At 49.6% G+C, this 20,495-nt stretch overlaps 1 protein-coding gene, 1 long non-coding RNA gene and 1 pseudogene across 2 annotated transcripts in view; 2 read left to right on the forward strand and 1 right to left on the reverse strand.

Moving 5' to 3' along the window:
- LOC138797152 (zinc finger protein 84-like) overlaps positions 1–20,495 on the reverse strand; it is an 863,099-nt gene that overhangs the window by 353,771 nt on the left and 488,833 nt on the right. The gene's annotated exons all lie outside the window — the stretch shown is intronic.
- LOC138797120 (zinc finger protein 721-like) overlaps positions 1–20,495 on the forward strand; it is a 44,570-nt pseudogene that overhangs the window by 15,611 nt on the left and 8,464 nt on the right.
- Positions 12,351–15,998, forward strand: LOC138797210 (uncharacterized). The gene is made up of 3 exons (XR_011363901.1): positions 12,351–12,436; positions 15,241–15,761; positions 15,850–15,998. It is a non-coding gene; the product is annotated as an uncharacterized lncRNA (long non-coding RNA).

Below are 20,495 nucleotides of genomic sequence, written 5' to 3' on the forward strand. Positions count from 1 at the left end.
GATGGAGGCAGTGACAGGAATCCACCAGAGAGGTGTCCCTGTCCTCTGTATTCCCAGGACTGTCCAGAGGGAAATGTCCCAGCAGACAATCAGCAGGTAGATGGCGCTAAAGTCTTCACAAAATATGATCAGAAAGTAACTAGACCCCAATGTCATTGTGCATTTTCCTGCCTTTTTAGGATGAAAATCTGATTAAGGTTGAGATTAAAGATGAACCAGAAGAAGAGACAGATTTTGAGTCCGGTCCGCAGTGTAAGGAGGGGGGAAATGGGCATAATATCCTTCTCCTCCTCCTCGGCTCCTCCTGATGACATGTAGCAGTGTATAATGGATTGTCTCCCTGTGTGTTCCCCACAGATGGAGGCAGTGACAGGAATCCACCAGAGAGATGTCCCCGTCCTCTGTATTTCCAGGACTGTCCAGAGGGAATCCTTAATATTAAAGTGGAGGATAAAGCAGAAGAAGAGAGGATGATGGGCGATCCCCCGTGTATGAGTGAGGTGAAGGAGGAGGAGACGCCGGCAGCTGCTATACCAGGTATGGAGGCCGCACAATGGCTGCTGATTGGGTTCCCTGTGAAGCTGTTTATATCAGGCTGATACTGACCGCTCCTCTCAGTCCTGTAGTAATTCCTGTTTCTGGTGCCCATACGATCATGGTGTAAGGAGGGAACATGAATTGGTGTATGTAGGAAGGGTCCTGTCAGACAAAGTAATTTTGAAATGGTTCCCCGTATTACACAGAACGATAGTTGTTAGTTACTACGATCGGTTACTCCATCTGATCCCAGCACATGGTAGATGGTGTCTGGTATTATATGTCGTTGGGGAGAATCCAAGTCCATTTGATTGTGGAATAATTCTGTAAATTTTAAAGGCAATTGGGGAAATTATTCAAAGGCTTTTAGGTGAATAATTGGATTTTTGGTCCATTTGATCCATTTTTGGTTTAAGTTCTAATTATGAACCAGTATTCGATAAAAATTCGCATATTTTTTATATGTGATTATTTTTTAATCTTCCTTTTTTGAGTATTCACCCAAAGATTCACATAATCCGGTATTTGCACCCAATTTAATATTTGTGACTTTTTAAAAAGTTGCACAGACTGGTGCGGGCCTATGTCTGATCAGTACAGGTGCAGCCTATGTCTGATCAGTACAGGTGCAGCCTATGTCTGATCAGTACAGGTGCAGCCTATGTCTGATCAGTACAGGTGCAGCCTATGTCTGATCAGTACAGGTGCAGCCTATGTCTGATCAGTACAGGTGCAGCCTATGTCTGATCAGTACAGGTGCAGCCTATGTCTGATCAGTACAGGTGCAGCCTATGTCTGATCAGTACAGGTGCAGCCTATGTCTGATCAGTACAGGTGCAGCCTATGTCTGATCAGTACAGGTGCAGCCTATGTCTGATCAGTACAGGTGCAGCCTATGTCTGATCAGTACAGGTGCAGCCTACGTCTGGTCAGTACTGGTGCAGGCCTCCGTCTGGTCAGTAATGATGCGGGCCTATGTATGGTCAGTACTGGTATAAGGCCTAGGTCTGGTCAGTACTGGTGCGGGCCTACGTCTGGTCAGTACTGGTGCGGGCCTACGTCTGGTCAGTACTGGTGCGGGCCTACGTCTGGTCAGTACTGGTGCGGGCCTACGTCTGGTCAGTACTGGTGCGGGCCTACGTCTGGTCAGTACTGGTGCGGGCCTACATCTGGTCAGTACTGGTGCGGGCCTACATCTGGTCAGTACTGGTGCGGGCCTACATCTGGTCAGTACTGGTGCGGGCCTACGTCTGGTCAGTACTGGTATAAGGCCTAGGTCTGGTCAGTACTGGTGCGGGCCTACGTCTGGTCAGTACTGGTGCGGGCCTACGTCTGGTCAGTACTGGTGCGGGCCTACGTCTGGTCAGTACTGGTGCGGGCCTACGTCTGGTCAGTACTGGTGCGGGCCTACTTCTGGTCAGTACTGGTGCGGGCCTACATCTGGTCAGTACTGGTGCGGGCCTACATCTGGTCAGTACTGGTGCGGGCCTACATCTGGTCAGTACTGGTGCGGGCCTACGTCTGGTCAGTACTGGTATAAGGCCTACGTCTGGTCAGTACTGGTATAAGGCCTACGTCTGGTCAGTACTGGTATAAGGCCTACGTCTGGTCATTACCGGGGCGGGGCCTACGTCTGGTCAGTACTGGTGTGGGCCTATGTCTGATCAGTACAGGTGCAGCCTACGTCTGCTCAGTACTGGGGCGGGCCTACGTCTGCTCAGTACTGGGGCGGGCCTACGCCTGGTCTGTACTGGTAGAAGGACTACGTCTGGTCTGTACTGGTATAAGGCCTATGTCTGATCAGTACAGGTGCAGCCTACGTCTGGTCAGTACTGGTGCGGGCCTACATCTGGTCAGTACTGGTGCGGGCCTACGTCTGGTTAGTACTGGTGCGGCCTACGTCTGGTCAGTACTGGTGCGAGCCTACGTCTGGTCAGTACTGGTGCGGGCAGCCTACGTCTATGCAGTACTGGTGGGGGCCCACGTCTGGTCAGTAGCGGTGGGGGCCTACGTCTGGTCATTCCCTGGGCGGGGCCTACATCTGGTCAGTACCGATTCGGGCCTACATCTGGTCGGTACTGGTGAATTTGTTTGTGAATTTTTTTGCTATTTGAAAGTCCTTCGTTTAATACGTCCTATTTAACTGGGTAACAGACGAATACTCTGTAGAAAAGTTGCACATTTTAGACTCAATAGTAAATGTCCCCCATTGTGTCATCAGAAAGCTTAGACCGCAGACAACCAGCTCCAGCCTAAGCATGCAACTGCAGAGGGCAAAAGAGCAAATGGTGGAGAATCATAGGCCTGTTAGATGGATCCAGATCTCTGTGGAGAAACATGGCCGGACAGAAGGATCCAGATCTCTATAGAGAAACATGGCCGGTCAGAGGGATCCAGATCTCTATAGAGAAACATGGCCGGACAGAGGGATCCAGATCTCTATAGAGAAACATGACCCGTCAGATGGATCCAGATCTCTATAGAGAAACATGGCCGGTCAGATGGATCCAGATCTCTATAGAGAAACATGACCGGTCAGATGGATCCAGATCTCTATAGAGAAACATGGCCGGACAGAGTGGTCCAGATCTCTATAGAGAAACATGGCCGGTCAGAGGGATCCAGATCTCTATAGAGAAACATGGCCGGACAGAGGGATCCAGATCTCTATAGAGAAACATGGCCGGACAGAGGGATCCAGATCTCTATAGAGAAACATGGCCGGACAGAGGGATCCAGATCTCTATAAAGAAACATGGCTGTTCAGATGGATCCAAATCCAAAGAAACATGACCGGTCAGATGGATCTAGATCTCTATAGAGAAACATGACCGATCAGATGGATCCAGATCTCTGTGGAGAAGCATGGCCGGTCAGATGGATCCAGATCTCTATAAAGAAACATGGCTGGTCAGATGGATCCAGATCTCTATAGAGAAACATGGCCGGTCAGATGGATCCAGATCTCTATAAAGAAACATGACCGGTCAGATGGATCCAGATCTCTATAGAGAAACATGGCCGGTCAGATGGATCCAGATCTCTATAAAGAAACATGGCTGGTCAGATGGATCCAGATCTCTATAGAGAAACATGGCCGGTCAGATGGATCCAGATCTCTATAGAGAAACATGGCTGGACAGAGGGATCCAGATCTCTATAGAGAAACATGGCCGGTCAGATGGATCCAGATCTCTGTGGAGAAACATGGCTGGTCAGATGGATCCAGATCTCTATGGAGAAACATGGCCGGTCAGATGGATCCAGATCTCTATAGAGAAACATGGCTGGTCAGATGGATCCAGATTTCTGTGGAGGAATATGGCCGGTCAGTTAGATCCCAGACTAAACCGTAATGCTGATGGGGGTTTAGAATTTAGCACAAGCACCATGAATCGATGACCACTTCCTGTCATGTGTTCCTACTGGTGGAGGATAGGGAAACAAGAAAGGTAATATGGCGGAGCACATGAAACCGTGATACAATAAACCCACAACTGCCACTATGCGCATGTGACCTCAATAGATCAGTCGCAGCAAGGAGTCCAATATCCGCAAACCATTCAGAAACGTGCACCAAATATGAAACAGAAAACCACGTCTGTGCAGACTGTCACTACAAATACATGTATTGGTCCATCAGGATAACGTGTTTCGAGGTCTCATATAAGCTCTTCCTCAGATCGTCAGGGCATGTCCTGAGGAAGAGGTTATGTGAGACCTCGAAACACGTTATCCTGATGGACCAATACATGTATTTGTATTCACAGTCAGCGCAGAGGTGGTTATCCGTTTCATCACTGGGGGAGGAGATGTTACCCCTTCCCATTGAGGATACAGGAACGTTTGGCCATACTGTGTATAGTAAGGACAGGTGCTGGACAGGAGAGATAATCAGTAGCTGACTGATCATTTGTCCATCGGTTATTGAAGGTCTATGGTCTCTTTAGAATATACAGCTGGAGTTCAGCTGGAGATGTGAGCTTCTTGTCATGGCGCATTATGATGCATAGTCTGCAATCAGACATGGTGGTTGTGTGGAGGTTTTTATGCATGAGTGGATCCAAAAAGAAGGACAAGTAAAGGGAAGACGGATATCCGCATCCGATATCTGTATCCGCATCTGCTGTTAGGTGGAGTATTGAAATGGATGTGTGGTGTACCCCCAATGATGTTCATTTGGAGGAACAGCCGGTCCCGGGCTTCGGCAGCGGGACGGGAAACGGGCACATTGTAAGTGACCTGGGCTTGGACATCCCATTTGTTCCTCTTGGGCATGGCAGCCGCACTAGGTGATAAGGATCCGGTTGAGCTGGACACAGACGGTGGGTGATAAATGCCAGGCCCCTCGTTCGGGGGCAACACTTCACAGAGGGTCTCCAGCACTTCAGGTTCATCTCCGAACAACCACTGTGGCAGGGAGTGGAGTCCTGGGGGACGAATGGTTCCGTAGAACAGGGCTGCTCCTTCCACCGGCCGGGCTCCATGGTGTCATTCCCAGGTCCTGGCTGGGGCCGTGTCTCAGGGCCACAAGGTCGGACACGGGTGATGGGAGCCTCCGCTCGACGGGAGTCGTATCTTGTCTTGGGGGTCCCGCGAAGCGTCGGGAGTCCACTCGGTAGAGTTGGTATTGCCTAGGGCCCGCTGGGACAGAACACGAGCCATTTCACGAAGGGCCCGAGCAGCAGCAAGGATCACCTGTGGATCACTGGTCTCCATCTTGTAGCGTCTGGGAGCAGAGTCGTCACTTCTGGTGGAGCGCAGGGGATGTACATGGGCGTTGGCCTCCTCAATAATGGCCGCGCCGAAAGTTATAGCAACAGGGAGGTGTCTCACCATCAGGGGTCCTCCTAGAAAGGTCTTGGTGCTACGAAGTTCCGCCAGGGGGCAGTGCTGAGTCTTTGGCAGGCGTTTAGTCAGCTTTCCCACGCTTCCAGGCAGCTTTCCTGCGTTTTGGCTGCCGGGCTGTTTGAAAATGGTGACTTAGCAATAAAGGATACAGTCCTGGTGCAATAAAGATGGCTTCCTCACTTTTACGAATACAGTTAGGATGAATTGCGTTGGGGCACGGATCTTCAGGGCAATAGGTGGTGCAGTAGTTAGTACTTGGTGACTTGCGATGACAGTAATAAGCACACAGTTCTGAGCAATCTGTAAACAGTGAAACACACACCGTACACAGCTTTCCAAGGTAGCGACAATAAACTGCAGCAAGGCTTGTATCCTGTTCGTGACGCCCTTCTGTGGTGTACCCACGGTGATGTTGGTCAGAGGAATGGCCGGTCTCTTGCTAGGTGTTGTAGTGTGACACCACTCCGGTGGTGGATGGCCGAGATACAGCCGGTCCTTAGTATGTTGTCAAGTGACGCCAGTGCCCTGAGGGCACACAGGTGTGATAGCACACCTGCTTTGATTTTGTAAGGCCGGTTGTACCCTTTTCCTGCCGGGTTGCTACTGGGTCCCTTGGGGTTATGTAGTAAATACTGTGTACTTGTAAAGGTGCAGCAGGTAATACAGCAGTGATAGTATAAGGTTCCTTTAGATAAAGTCTCTGAGACATACTTGACAAAAGTTCCAATAAACACTTGATAATAGAACGACCAGATCTGTAGTAGAAGTTCAGTGTAGGATATAGTCGTGTTGGTTGCATTGTGCTAAGTAGTATAAGAAACAGCCCATGTAGTAGTGTGCTCTGCCGGGACGTTGGAGGATGAGGTAGAATACTTGTTAGAAGAATAATAAGAAGAACACCTGTGCCCATGTATTACACCACCTTATGCCCACTAGACTTGGCTGAACCTTCCTAATGGGTGACACAGGCAGAATGCTGAGGGTTCTCTGCTGAAACCTGCGCTGCAAGATGGAGTTCATAGGCTACTGCAATTTTGCTCCACCTGGATGAGTTCCTGGCTCTGTGGCTCTGATATGGATACTGTCCTGCTCTGTGACTTCTCCTTGTCGTGGGTTAACTTTGTGTCTGGCTAGTCCTCTCCTAAGAGGAGTTTAACAGTGCATAGTGCTTTGAAGTGTTACTAATAAGAGAGTTGTCAGGAACTTACCTCACCAGGAACCTGCGGCGTCTTCTTCTAGCTCGGCTCCAGCGGCCGGCTCGGGAGCACGTTGTCACTCTACCCGCCAGAGCCGAGTGACGTCACAGAAACCCGACGGCGTCCCTGACAACCAGGGAGGCCGTGGTCTCACGTGACTGTCAGCCGGCCGGCACACGGCTGAGCGGCTTCTTCGCTGGCTGAGTGACAGGTCGCCCCGCCACTCAGCCTGCAGTGCCGCAGCTGTTTCATGGCTGGATTCAGGAGGCCGGACCAATCAGCCTTTTGGTCCGGGCTCCTGATCCAGTATAAGTTTAAGTCAGAGCCAGCTTTAAACCGCTGGCTATTAGGTTAACTCCTGGTCCCAGCTCCCCCCTCACTACCCCTGCGAACCCGGTCCTAACCTCTTCTGCCTGACCGACTTGTTATTCTGACCCCCACCTGACCTGTGACTATCCTATTGTATTGCTGATTCTGTACTGCGTTGCCCGTGTGGTTTGACCCGGCTCGTCCACTTCTCTTTATTGTGTTGTGTTTGTCCGTATTGTTCTGTGTTTCACATACATAGCGTAGGGAACGTCTTTGTGGTTGTCTGCGACCGCCTAGGGTCGATTGAGGCAAGTAGGCAGGGTCAGTGGGTGGATTCAGATCTAGGGCCACTGTCTCTTGTCCTGTCTGTACCTGCCAGTCCTGACAAGAAACAATAGATGGGTGCAGCTCACAATTGCAGTACTGAAATGGGTCGAGGTTTAACTAAGCGAGAAAGCCCCTACCTAGAAGGGCCAATATAAAAAGTAATGTAAAGAGAATTTTAGTTCCTCTAGACCCCAACAGTCCTTTCCAATAAAATAATTTAATAAATATATCCACATATAACAATAAATATATAACAAGTCAAATATCTATGTAATAAAAAGTCAAATATCTATGTGATAAGTGATAATTCGACTCTAAGTAAACAATACAATATTACCAGTCCTGACAAGAGTTGTGTTAGATGGGCTGTCTTGCGTCCTTCCCATGCGGGGTACTGACTAAGACTGACTTAAACTTTAGGTACGGGGCCAAACAGGATCACTGTGGAGAGCTATCTGGCTCGTGTCCTTCCTCCACAACGTCCAGAACGAAAAGACGCTATGCTCCTCCTCCATCCATGTGACTAACTTCCTCTCTAGCGTATAGTCATTTTGGCCTGTCCGTCCCCCACCTGGTTTTGGTTGGAAAAAGGACAGACAGAATGCTGTAAACTTCTCTACTTTATAGTTTGAAACAAAAGTTTTAAAATCCGTGTTTATTCCAACAGGAAATCCCAACAAGAACTGTGAGGAAACCTCCATGTTATGGCTGAATAAAGAAGAGGATGAAGGTGCGGAGCAGCACTCCTCAGGAGAAGCCCTCCTCCCCCTTACTGTACATCCAGGACGTCACACTACAGATCTATCATATAATCCTCCTGACCATGAGGAACCTTCTACTGACCGCTCACACACTGCGACCACAGGGACAGAGCACAGAGGAGGGGAAAGGATTCAATGTGGTGAATATGAAAAACTATTTACAAAAAGATCAGGTCTTCCTACACACAGAATATTTCACATAGGAGAGAAGCCTTACTCATGTTCAGAGTGTAGGAAATGTTTTACAGATAAACCAAGTCTTGTTAGACATGAAAGAATTCACACAGGAGAAAAGCCGTATTCATGTTCAGAATGTGGGAAATGCTTTACACAAAAATCACATTTAATTACACATGAGAGAAGCCACAGAGGAGAGAAACCATATTCATGTTCAGAATGTGGGAAACACTTTTCAGATAAATCAAATCTTATTGCACATGAGAGAAGTCACACAGGAGAAATGCCGTATTCATGTTCAGAGTGTGGAAAATGCTTTACACAAAAATCAAATCTTGTTAGACATGAGAGAATTCACAAAGGAGAGAAGCCATATTCATGCTTTGAATGTGGAAAATGTTTTACAGATAAGCCAAGTCTTGTTAAACATGAGAGGATTCACACAGGAGAGAAGCCATATTCATGTTCAGAATGTGGGAAACTCTTTATAAACAAATCTCATCTTGTCAGACACGAGAGGATCCACACAGCAGAGAAGCCACATTCATGTTCAGAATGTGGGAAACGTTTTACAGATAAATCAAATCTTGTAGCACATGAGAGAAGTCATACAGGAGAGAAACCATATTCATGTTTAGAATGTGGGAAATGTTTTACAGAAAAACCAAGTCTTGTTAGACATGAGAGAATTCATACGGGAGAGAAGCCATATTCCTGTTCAGAATGTGGGAAATCATTTACAGATAAACCAAGTCTTGTTAGACACGAGAGAATTCACACAGGAGTTAAGCCATATTCATGTTCAGAATGTGGAAAGAGTTTTACAAGTAAATCCCATCTTGTCACACATGAGAGAAGTCACACAGGGGAGAAACCATATTCATGTTCAGAATGTGGGAAATGCTTTACCCAAAAATCCCATCTTGTTACACATGAGAGAAATCACAAAGGAGAAAAGCTGTAAAAGCAATATTAATGCTTAGAATGTGGGAAATGTTTCCATATAATTCAGATCGTCTTAGGAATGAGAAAGTAAACACCGGAAAGAGATCATATTAACGTTCTGCATGTGGGAAATGCTGTATACACAAATGAGTGTATAGTATAGATCCATTGTCATGTAATTATTGATGAAGCAACGTATCATGCACAATACTTCGTCTCTATTCAACATGTTGTATTAAAGGGGTACACCGGAGGGAAAAGAATTGTTTTTAAATCCACAGGTGTCAGAGACTTATACTTGCTTATATTTGAAAATCTCCAGTCTTCCAGTACTTATCAGCTGCTGTATGTCCTGCAGGAAGTGGTGTAGTCTCTCCAGTCTGACACAGTGTTCTCTGCTGCCACCTCTGTCCATGTCAGGAACTGTCTAGAGCTGCAGCAAATCCCCATAGAAAACCTCTCCTGCTCTGGACAGTTCCTGACATGGACAGAGGTGGCAGCAGAGAGAATACATCACTTCCTGCAGGACATACAGCAGCTGATAAGTACTGGAAGACTGGAGATTGTAACCCCTTGATAACCAAGCAATGCTTTTATTTTTTTTCAGTGCCACCTATATGAGTGCTTGTTATTTGCGGGACAAGTTGTACTTTTTATTGGCACCATCTTGGGGTACATATGACTTTTTGATGACTTTTTGAGTAATTCTGGTGTCAGTTTATACAGACTTTACCATAAATAATGATACTGCTATCGTCCAGGTCGTTACGGAGGGGACAAGAACAAATCTCTGTTTAATGTTTTATATAAAAAAAAATTGTAAAAGGGAAATTGTGTCGTTTTTTTTCTTTTTTTGGAGGTGGTGGGGATGTTTTTTATATTTAAAGGGGTTCTCTCGCCTGAGTGAGTAATGTATGCTGCTGTCGGGGCTGCGGAGGACATAGTGGTGATATATATTTACCTGTCAGGATCTGATGCATATACTGGTTCCTGTGCCGTCCGTTGTCCTCCGTTCCCCGCCGCTATCATCTCCTCAACAACCTCCGGTGACGCTTCTAGTATAAAAACATAACACTAATACGAAACCTAACGCCCTAGCCGGATGCCCAGCCAAGTGGGCCCACTTTGGGCTGTCACCACAACGTCCGGCCTGTACTGCTTAGCGAACACGTGGACTGAAGAGCAAGTTGCTGCCCTGCAAACTACGGAATCCCGATGGAACACCCACCATGGATTTCGCAGCTCGCACCCGCTGTCGGGCGCGCTCGTCTCCGCTGCTCCCATAGACTTAATTCTATGGTGTGACAGATGAACCCGCGCGTTCTTCGGGTGGAAGCTGTCACACCATAGCTGAATTCTATGGGAGTAGCGGAGACGTGAGTGCCTGCCAGCGTCCACGAGCAGGTGCGAGCTGCGCAATCCTTGGCAGGTGTTTCATTGAGATTCTGTGGAGTCCACATACCCTTACATGGAAAGATTATTATGCCAACATTTTTCTATCGTTCACCTGTAAGCGATAATCTTTTTGCAAAAAACGGATGGAAAAAAACGCATGCATGTGTGTGCATCTGTTTTTCTATTGAATCCCATTATAAAAATAACAGATTAAAACGAATCAGTTTTTTATTACGTACACAAAAACGTAGTTGACCTCATTTTTGTGTCCGTTAAAAAAAAAAAAAAAAAAAAAAAAGCTGTTTTTTTCCCATCTGTTTTTCATCCGTGCAAATATGTAGTGTGAACCAAGCCTAAGGAAAATTGTCTGCTATATCCCTGATCGCATCAAACGAGGAGCAAATCTACAGGAAGAAGGAAGGGGATGACTTGGTTCCTATCTACATTCCGCTCTTCAGGCTGTGGGCTTTGACATCTGCTCCGCTCCGGCCGTTCTTCCTCCCCTGATGCTGGGATCCAGTCCTGTGAATCTGGGAGAGTTGCAGCTGCTTCGCTTTGTTCCCACCGTAGATTCGCTCGTCTGTAATCGCATCTTTTGAGCTGACGATAAAATCATTGTTAACCATTGGCGAATCTTCCAGTGTGCGTCCACATCGCTCTCATTTACTACTGGACGGATAATCGTTCCCTGTATGTGGTGAATGAGATCAGGTCGTTATCGTTTACCATAAATCAGGTAATACCAAAAAAATAAATACAAAAGAATACGTAGGTGCAGCTCACAATTATACTACTGATTAGGTCGAGGTTGAACTAAAAAAGAGCCATTACCTAGAACCGGGCCAAGAATTAATTAAAGTAATAAATGACTAAAAAGAATCATTTGTTACTTTAATTAATACAAAAAAAAAAGCTTAGTGTTATTAGAAACGATGAGTTATATGAACAACACGGCTCAACTATCATGTAGCAAGGGCTGTATACATGTGTGTGTGTATATATACAGTATACACTTACAGGAGCTTACACTCTATGGGGAGGAGGAAGAGGAGACACAGGAGGAGTGAGGACCCTGCTCACAGGAGCTTACACTCTATGGGGAGGAGGAGGAGACACAGGAGGAGTGAGGACCCTGCTCACAGGAGCTTACACTCTATGGGGAGGAGGAGACACAGGAGGAGTGAGGACCCTGCTCACAGGAGCTTACACTCTATGGGGAGGAGGAGGAGACACAGGAGGAGTGAGGACCCTGCTCACAGGAGCTTACACTCTATGGGGAGGAGGAGGAGGAGACACAGGAGGAGTGAGGACCCTGCTCACAGGAGCTTACACTCTATGGGGAGGAGGAGGAGGAGACACAGGAGGAGTGAGGACCCTGCTCACAGGAGCTTACACTCTATGGGGAGGAGGAGGAGGAGACACAGGAGGAGTGAGGACCCTGCTCACAGGAGCTTACACTATATGGGGAGGAGGAGACACAGGAGGAGTGAGGACCCTGCTCACAGGAGCTTTCACTCTATGGGGAGGAGGAGGAGACACAGGAGGAGTGAGGACCCTGCTCACAGGAGCTTACACTCTATGGGGAGGAGGAGGAGGAGACACAGGAGGAGTGAGGACCCTGCTCACAGGAGCTTACACTCTATGGGGAGGAGGAGGAGGAGACACAGGAGGAGTGAGGACCCTGCTCACAGGAGCTTACACTCTATGGGGAGGAGGAGGAGGAGGAGTGAGGACATGAAGTTAGTTCTATGGGACATATATAGATATATAACTGGTGAGCCCCGCCCACTCCTGTCACATGATCACAGGTCCTTCACCACAATCTCTTCTATTCCGCACTGCTCAGCTCCGCCCCCACATGTACTGGTCACATGATTGTGACATAGTGTGTTGAATCTCTGCTCTGAGTCCTCAGTGTGTAACCCCACCAGCAGTAAGGTAAGCTTACAGGAGGAGGGATGTTACATTGTGTTACTATCAGTGTGTGACCCCCCAGCAGTAAGGTAAGCTTACAGGAGGAGGGGTGTTACATTGTGTTACTATCAGTGTGTGACCCCCCCAGCAGTAAGGTAAGCTTACAGGAGGAGGGATGTTACATTGTGTTACTATCAGTGTGACCCCAGCAGTAAGGTAAGCTTACAGGAGGAGGGATGTTACATTGTGTTACTATCAGTGTGACCCCCCAGCAGTAAGGTAAGCTTACAGGAGGAGGGATGTTACATTGTGTTACTATCAGTGTGACCCCCCCAGCAGTAAGGTAAGCTTACAGGAGGAGGGATGTTACATTGTGTTACTATCAGTGTGACCCCCCCAGCAGTAAGGTAAGCTTACAGGAGGAGGGGTGTTACATTGTGTTACTATCAGTGTGTGACCCCCCCAGCAGTAAGGTAAGCTTACAGGAGGAGGGATGTTACATTGTGTTACTATCAGTGTGTGACCCCCCAGCAGTAAGGTAAGCTTACAGGAGAAGGGATGTTACATTGTGTTACTATCAGTGTGACCCCCCCAGCAGTAAGGTAAGCTTACAGGAGGAGGGGTGTTACATTGTGTTACTATCAGTGTGACCCCCCCAGCAGTAAGGTAAGCTTACAGGAGGAGGGGTGTTACATTGTGTTACTATCAGTGTGTGACCCCCCCAGCAGTAAGGTAAGCTTACAGGAGGAGGGATGTTACATTGTGTTACTATCAGTGTGACCCCAGCAGTAAGGTAAGCTTACAGGAGGAGGGATGTTACATTGTGTTACTATCAGTGTGACCCCCCCAGCAGTAAGGTAAGCTTACAGGAGGAGGGGTGTTACATTGTGTTACTATCAGTGTGTGACCCCAGCAGTAAGGTAAGCTTACAGGAGGAGGGATGTTACATTGTGTTACTATCAGTGTGACCCCAGCAGTAAGGTAAGCTTACAGGAGGAGGGATGTTACATTGTGTTACTATCAGTGTGACCCCCCCAGCAGTAAGGTAAGCTTATAGGAGGAGGGGTGTTACATTGTGTTACTATCAGTGTGACCCCCCCAGCAGTAAGGTAAGCTTACAGGAGGAGGGATGTTACATTGTGTTACTATCAGTGTGTGACCCCCCCAGCAGTAAGGTAAGCTTACAGGAGGAGGGATGTTACATTGTGTTACTATCAGTGTGTGACCCCAGCAGTAAAGTAAGCTTACAGGAGGAGGGATGTTACATTGTGTTACTATCAGTGTGTGACCCCAGCAGTAAAGTAAGCTTACAGGAGAAGGGGTGTTACATTGTGTTACTATCAGTGTGTGACCCCCCAGCAGTAAGGTAAGCTTACAGGAGGAGGGATGTTACATTGTGTTACTATCAGTGTGTGACCCCAGCAGTAAGGTAAGCTTACAGGAGGAGGGGTGTTACATTGTGTTACTATCAGTGTGACCCCAGCAGTAAGGTAAGCTTACAGGAGGAGGGGTGTTACATTGTGTTACTATCAGTGTGACCCCAGCAGTAAGGTAAGCTTACAGGAGGAGGGATGTTACATTGTGTTACTATCAGTGTGACCCCCCCCAGCAGTAAGGTAAGCTTACAGGAGGAGGGGTGTTACATTGTGTTACTATCAGTGTGTGACCCCAGCAGTAAGGTAAGCTTACAGGAGGAGGGATGTTACATTGTGTTACTATCAGTGTGACCCCCCCAGCAGTAAGGTAAGCTTACAGGAGGAGGGGTGTTACATTACATTGTGTTACTATCAGTGTGACCCCCCAGCAGTAAGGTAAGCTTACAGGAGGAGGGATGTTACATTGTGTTACTATCAGTGTGACCCCAGCAGTAAGGTAAGCTTACAGGAGGAGGGATGTTACATTGTGTTACTATCAGTGTGACCCCAGCAGTAAGGTAAGCTTACAGGAGGAGGGATGTTACATTGTGTTACTATCAGTGTGACCCCCCCAGCAGTAAGGTAAGCTTACAGGAGGAGGGATGTTACATTGTGTTACTATCAGTGTGTGACCCCAGCAGTAAGGTAAGCTTACAGGAGGAGGGGTGTTACATTGTGTTACTATCAGTGTGACCCCCCAGCAGTAAGGTAAGCTTACAGGAGGAGGGATGTTACATTGTGTTACTATCAGTGTGTGACCCCAGCAGTAAGGTAAGCTTACAGGAGGAGGGGTGTTACATTGTGTTACTATCAGTGTGACCCCCCAGCAGTAAGGTAAGCTTACAGGAGGAGGGGTGTTACATTGTGTTACTATCAGTGTGTGACCCCCCAGCAGTAAGGTAAGCTTACAGGAGGAGGGGTGTTACATTGTGTTACTATCAGTGTGACCCCAGCAGTAAGGTAAGCTTACAGGAGGAGGGATGTTACATTGTGTTACTATCAGTGTGTGACCCCAGCAGTAAGGTAAGCTTACAGGAGAAGGGGTGTTACATTGTGTTACTATCAGTGTGTGACCCCCCAGCAGTAAGGTAAGCTTACAGGAGGAGGGGTGTTACATTGTGTTACTATCATTGTGACCCCAGCAGTAAGGTAAGCTTACAGGAGGAGGGGTGTTACATTGTGTTACTATCAGTGTGTGACCCCCCCCCCCCCAGCAGTAAGGTAAGCTTACAGGAGGAGGGATGTTACCTTGTGTTACTATCAGTGTGACCCCAGCAGTGAGGTAAGCTTACAGGAGGAGGGATGTTACATATGCTGTGGCCCCTGTATGGTTTGGGGCCCCGGGCTGTGACATAAAGGCCCTGTCAGGACTAGACCCTCCTTGTGCTCCAGTTGTCTCCTCTTCTCCCCCAGACGCTCCTCCTCCTGAATGACCCCCCAAGGATGGAGAAGGACAGGAATGAGATCAGTAAGAGAATATTACACGTCACCTTGGAGATCATCCGCCTGCTGACCGGAGAGGTAACTTCTCTAGATTTCCACCATTGTTGTCTGGGCTCTTTGGCCCCTCCCTCCCTCCCCCGCTCTATGTTCTGGATCTGGTCTCCTCTTTGTAGGTGCGGTGGTCTCCAGCACTGACCCCAGTAGTCCAGATGTGTCTCCTCCTCCTCCTCACTAGAGCTCTATACAGGGGGACAATCTCCTCTTTGTAGTGAGGAGGAGGCAGGAATACTGGGCTCAGTCCCCTCATTGTCTCTCTCCATCCCCAGGATTACACCATAGTGAAGAAGACATGGGGGGAGGGTGTGGCCTTCCCCCAGGAGTCAGGAGGGCGGAGCAGGGCCCGGGGCCCCATCAAGGAGCCTCCATCACTGATACATGAGCAGAAGATCCTAGAACTCACCCACAGGATGACTGAGCTGCTGACTGGAGAGGTGACACTGGGGAATGCTGGGAGATGATAGAGTAATCCAGGAGGCAGCAGGCTGGGGGGGATGACTGTGTGATCATTGTGTGTGTCAGGTTCCTATAAGGTGTCAGGATGTGGCCGTCTATTTCTCCATGGAGGAGTGGGAGTATGTAGAAGGACACAAGGATCTGTACCGGGGGGAGCAGCCGCTCATGATGGAGGATCAGCCGCCCGGCCTCACAGCACAAGGTAAGAGGAGACCTTCCTGATTCTAGAGAGCAGGGGGAGGGGCCCCTAGATCCTCCTCCTCCTCCCATCCTCCTCCTCCCATCCTCCTCTTCCTCCCATCCTCCTCCCATCCTCCTTCTCCTCCCATCCTCCTCCCATCCCCCTCCTCCTCCCATCCTCCTTCTCCTCTCCTCCTCCCATCCTCCTCCCATCCTCCTCCCCCCATCCTCCTCCCATCCTCCTCCTCCCCCCCATCCTCCTCCTCCTGATGCCATGTAGCAGTGTATAATGGATTGGCTCCCTGTGTGTTCCCTACAGATGGAGGCAGTGACAGGAATCCACCAGAGAGGTGTCCCCGTTCTCTGTATTCCCAGGACTGTCCAGAGGGAAATGTCCCAGCAGACAATCAGCAGGTAGATGAGGCTGATGCTATAGCACTATATCTCTATAGCGCCCCCCGGTGCTGGTGGTTGTTGCTCCTGCACTCATAGATGTGATGAGGCTGATAGATACATGTTGCTGGTTTCTTATGTTGATGTGTTAGATATTCTCAGGCTCCTATGACAGCAGTAATAATAGAGATTCTCCGCTGCTGGACAGGAAATGAGTCCGTACTTCATATATAAGGAACCTCCTTGGAAGCCATTTTCTACTACCTTTGCCCCTGGCAGCCATGTATCTGATCGGCCACTCACTTTCAGTTCTTAGTGGTTCTCCAGTGGATCATCTGAAGGGGATCCCAATATTCAGAACACCAAAAATATTAAAGGGATTGTCCACTGTGACGCAGTTGGTTGTGGTGGAGCCTGCATGGCCGGGGGATGGGCTTATTTACCCTTTAAGTACAGATTTCCGCCCCTCTGTTCCTTATTTGGGGTTAGATTGTATGTTTACCAGAGTGATGGATCGGCTCCGGGGGCTTCTGCGCGGTCTGATATTCGGTCGTGTACGGTTAGTCCTGTGGTCACACGAACGATCACTGTATTGTTCCCAGGTCATTAACCTGCATTGTTATCGGCCGCACATCCTGTGCTCAGACAGAAGGATATGTGGACAATGACTGATTTATACGGCCGCACAAGAGATCAGATGAGTCGCTGAGCGAGTGTTTTCTCTGCCGTCACATGATCGTCTGCAGTAATAAAGGGGCCCCCAGCGGGGATCAGGTCACCTCCCTGGGGTCCTTGTGAACCTCTCTGCCTCCTGTCCTATCACATCAGCCCATAGACTGAGCTCCCTGCCGCTCCTCCTCACACAGGGATCATAGGATGATGGAGGGATAGTCATTATCAATGAGGAAAACGAGAACCTTGCCGTGTAATCCGTAACCTAACAGAGGTGGAAGAAGAGCGAGCGCACCCGCAGGCTACACCTCACTATGAGCGCTCTCATACACAGACCAATCCTTATACTACACAGCACATGGAAAGAAGTTACACACAGACACGCCTCCACTCTCTACGCGGACACGCTTCTGCTCTCTCCGCAGACACGCCTCCGCTCTCTCCGCAGACACGCCTCCGCTCTCGCCGCAGACACGCCTCCGCTCTCGCCGCAGACACGCCTCCGCTCTCGCCGCAGACACGCCTCCGCTCTCGCCGCAGACACGCCTCCGCTCTCGCCGCAGACACGCCTCCGCTCTCGCCGCGGACACGCCTCCGCTCTCGCCGCGGACACGCCTCCGCTGTCTTCGCAGACACGCCTCCACTCTCTACGCGGACACGCCTCCGCTGTCTCCGCGGACACTCCTCCGCTCTCGCCCCAGACACGCCTCCGCTCTCGCCCCAGACACGCCTCCGCTCTCGCCCCAGACACGCCTCCGCTCTCGCCCCAGACACGCCTCCGCTCTCATACAAACACCAATGCTTATAATACACAGCACACGGCCATACATGGAAAGAAGTTACACATAGACACGCCTCCGCTCTCGCCGCAGACACGCCTCCGCTCTCGCCGCAGACACGCCTCCGCTCTCGCCGCAGACACGCCTCCGCTCTCGCCGCAGACACGCCTCCGCTCTCGCCGCAGACACGCCTCCGCTCTCGCCGCAGACACGCCTCCGCTCTCGCCGCAGACACGCCTCCGCTCTCGCCGCAGACACGCCTCCGCTCTCGCCGCAGACACGCCTCCGCTCTCGCCGCAGACACGCCTCCGCTCTCGCCGCAGACACGCCTCCGCTCTCGCCGCAGACACGCCTCCGCTCTCGCCGCAGACACGCCTCCGCTCTCGCCGCAGACACGCCTCCGCTCTCAGCGCAGACACCAATGCTTATAATACACAGCACACGGCCATACATGGAAAGAAGTTACACATAGACACGCCTCCGCTCTGTGCAGACACGCCTCCACTCTGTGCAGACACGCCTCCGCTCTGTGCAGACACGCCTCCTCTCTGTGCAGACACGCCTCCCTTTCCATCCAGCAGCGGAGACCTCCCCATCATGTCGCTGCTGTTATATGAAAGTCTGGTGAATGTAATCTTCATATCTGTCTCCCTATTGTACTGAATTGTTCTATATGTCCCAGCAGTGGGAAGGTCTGACTATTATCAAAGTGGAGGATGAAGAAGAGAGGATGAGGGGCGATCCCCCGTGTATGAGTGAGGTGAAGGAGGAGGAGGCGCCGGGAGCTGCTATACCAGGTATGGGAGAATGGAGGTGCACAGATATAAGGGGGGCTCCACCTTACAGCTACATTACAGTAACCCCCCCCCCCCTGTGTATATATGTATAGTGCAGTATAGTGAGGGGGGGCACAGGGATATAAGGGGGGGCTCCACCTTACAGCTACATTACAGTAACCCCCCCCCCCCCCCTGTGTATATATGTATAGTGCAGTATAGTGAGGGGGGGGGTGGCACAGGGATATAAGGGGGGGCTCCACCTTACAGCTACATTACAGTACACCCCGCCCCTGTGTATATATGTATAGTGCAGTATAGTGAGGGGCTTCACAGGGATATAAGGGGGGGCTCCACCTTACAGCTACATTACAGTACACCCCGCCCCTGTGTATATATGTATAGTGCAGTATAGTGAGGGGCTTCACAGGGATATAAGGGGGGGCTCCACCTTACAGCTACATTACAGTAACCCCCCCCCTGTGTATATATGTATAGTGCAGTATAGTGAGGGGGGGGCACAGGGATATAAGGGGGGGCTCCACCTTACAGCTACATTACAGTAACACCCCCCCCCCCCTGTGTATATATGTATAGTGCAGTATAGTGAGGGGGGGGCACAGGGATATAAGGGGGGGCTCCACCTTACAGCTACATTACAGTAACCCCCCCCCTGTGTATATATGTATAGTGCAGTATAGTGAGGGGGGGGGCAGGGATATAAGGGGGGGCTCCACCTTACAGCTACATTACAGTAACACTCCCCACCACAACCACCCGCCGCCCCCTGTGTACAGCCATGGCCAAAAGTTTTAAGAATGACACAAATCTTCTATTTCCCATGATCCCCTGCCCTCTGGTTTTTCTGTGTGTTTGTCAGATGTTTGTATCACATACAGAAATATAATTACAATCATATTATGAGTAACAGAAGCTTATACTGACAGATAGATGAGTTACTGCAGCAAGTCTATAATATTTGCAGTGTTGCGGCTTCTTCTTCAGGACCTCTGCAATTCTCCCCGGCTGCTCTCATACAACTTCTGGACCAAATCCTGACTGATAGCCGTCCATTCTTGCACAATCAATGCTTGCATTTTGTCAGAATTTGTTGGTTTTTGTTTGTCCACCCGTCTCTTGATGATTGACCACAAGTTCTCAATAGGATAAAGATCTGGGGAGTTTCCAGGCCATGGACCCAAAATCTCTATGTTTTCTTCCCTGAGCCATTTAGTTATCATCTTTGCTTTATGGCAAGGTGCTCCATCATGCTGGAAAAGGCATTGTTGGTGGCCAAACTGCTCTTGGACGGTTGGGAGAAGTTGCTCTTGGAGGACGTTCTGGTCCCATTCTTTATTCATGGCCGTGTTTTTAGGCCGTGATACTGTGAGAGAGCCGATTCCCTTGGCTGAGAAGCAACCCCACACATGAATGGTTTCAGGATGCCGGTTACAGTTGGCATGAGACAAGACTGGTGGTAGCGCTCACCTCGTCTTCTCCCAATAAGCTGTTTTCCAGATGTCCCAAACAATCGGAAAGGGGATTCATCAGAGACAATGACTTTCCCCCAGTCCTCAGCAGTATACTCCCTGGACCTTTCCCCCAGTCCTCAGCAGTCCACTCCCTGGACCTTTCCCCCAGTCCTCAGCAGTCCACTCCCTGGACCTTTCCCCCAGTCCTCAGCAGTCTACTCCCTGGACCTTTCCCCCAGTCCTCAGCAGTCCACTCCCTGCACCTTTCCCCCAGTCCTCAGCAGTCCACTCCCTGGACCTTTCCCCCAGTCCTCAGCAGTCCGCTCCCTGGACCTTTCCCTCAGTCCTCAGCAGTCCACTCCCTGGACCTTTCCCCCAGTCCTCAGCAGTCCACTCCCTGGACCTTTCCCCCAGTCCTCAGCAGTCCACTCCCTGGACCT

The sequence above is a fragment of the Dendropsophus ebraccatus genome, chromosome 7 (assembly GCF_027789765.1).
Source record: "Dendropsophus ebraccatus isolate aDenEbr1 chromosome 7, aDenEbr1.pat, whole genome shotgun sequence".
In the NCBI taxonomy this organism is placed as follows: Eukaryota; Metazoa; Chordata; class Amphibia; order Anura; family Hylidae; genus Dendropsophus; species Dendropsophus ebraccatus.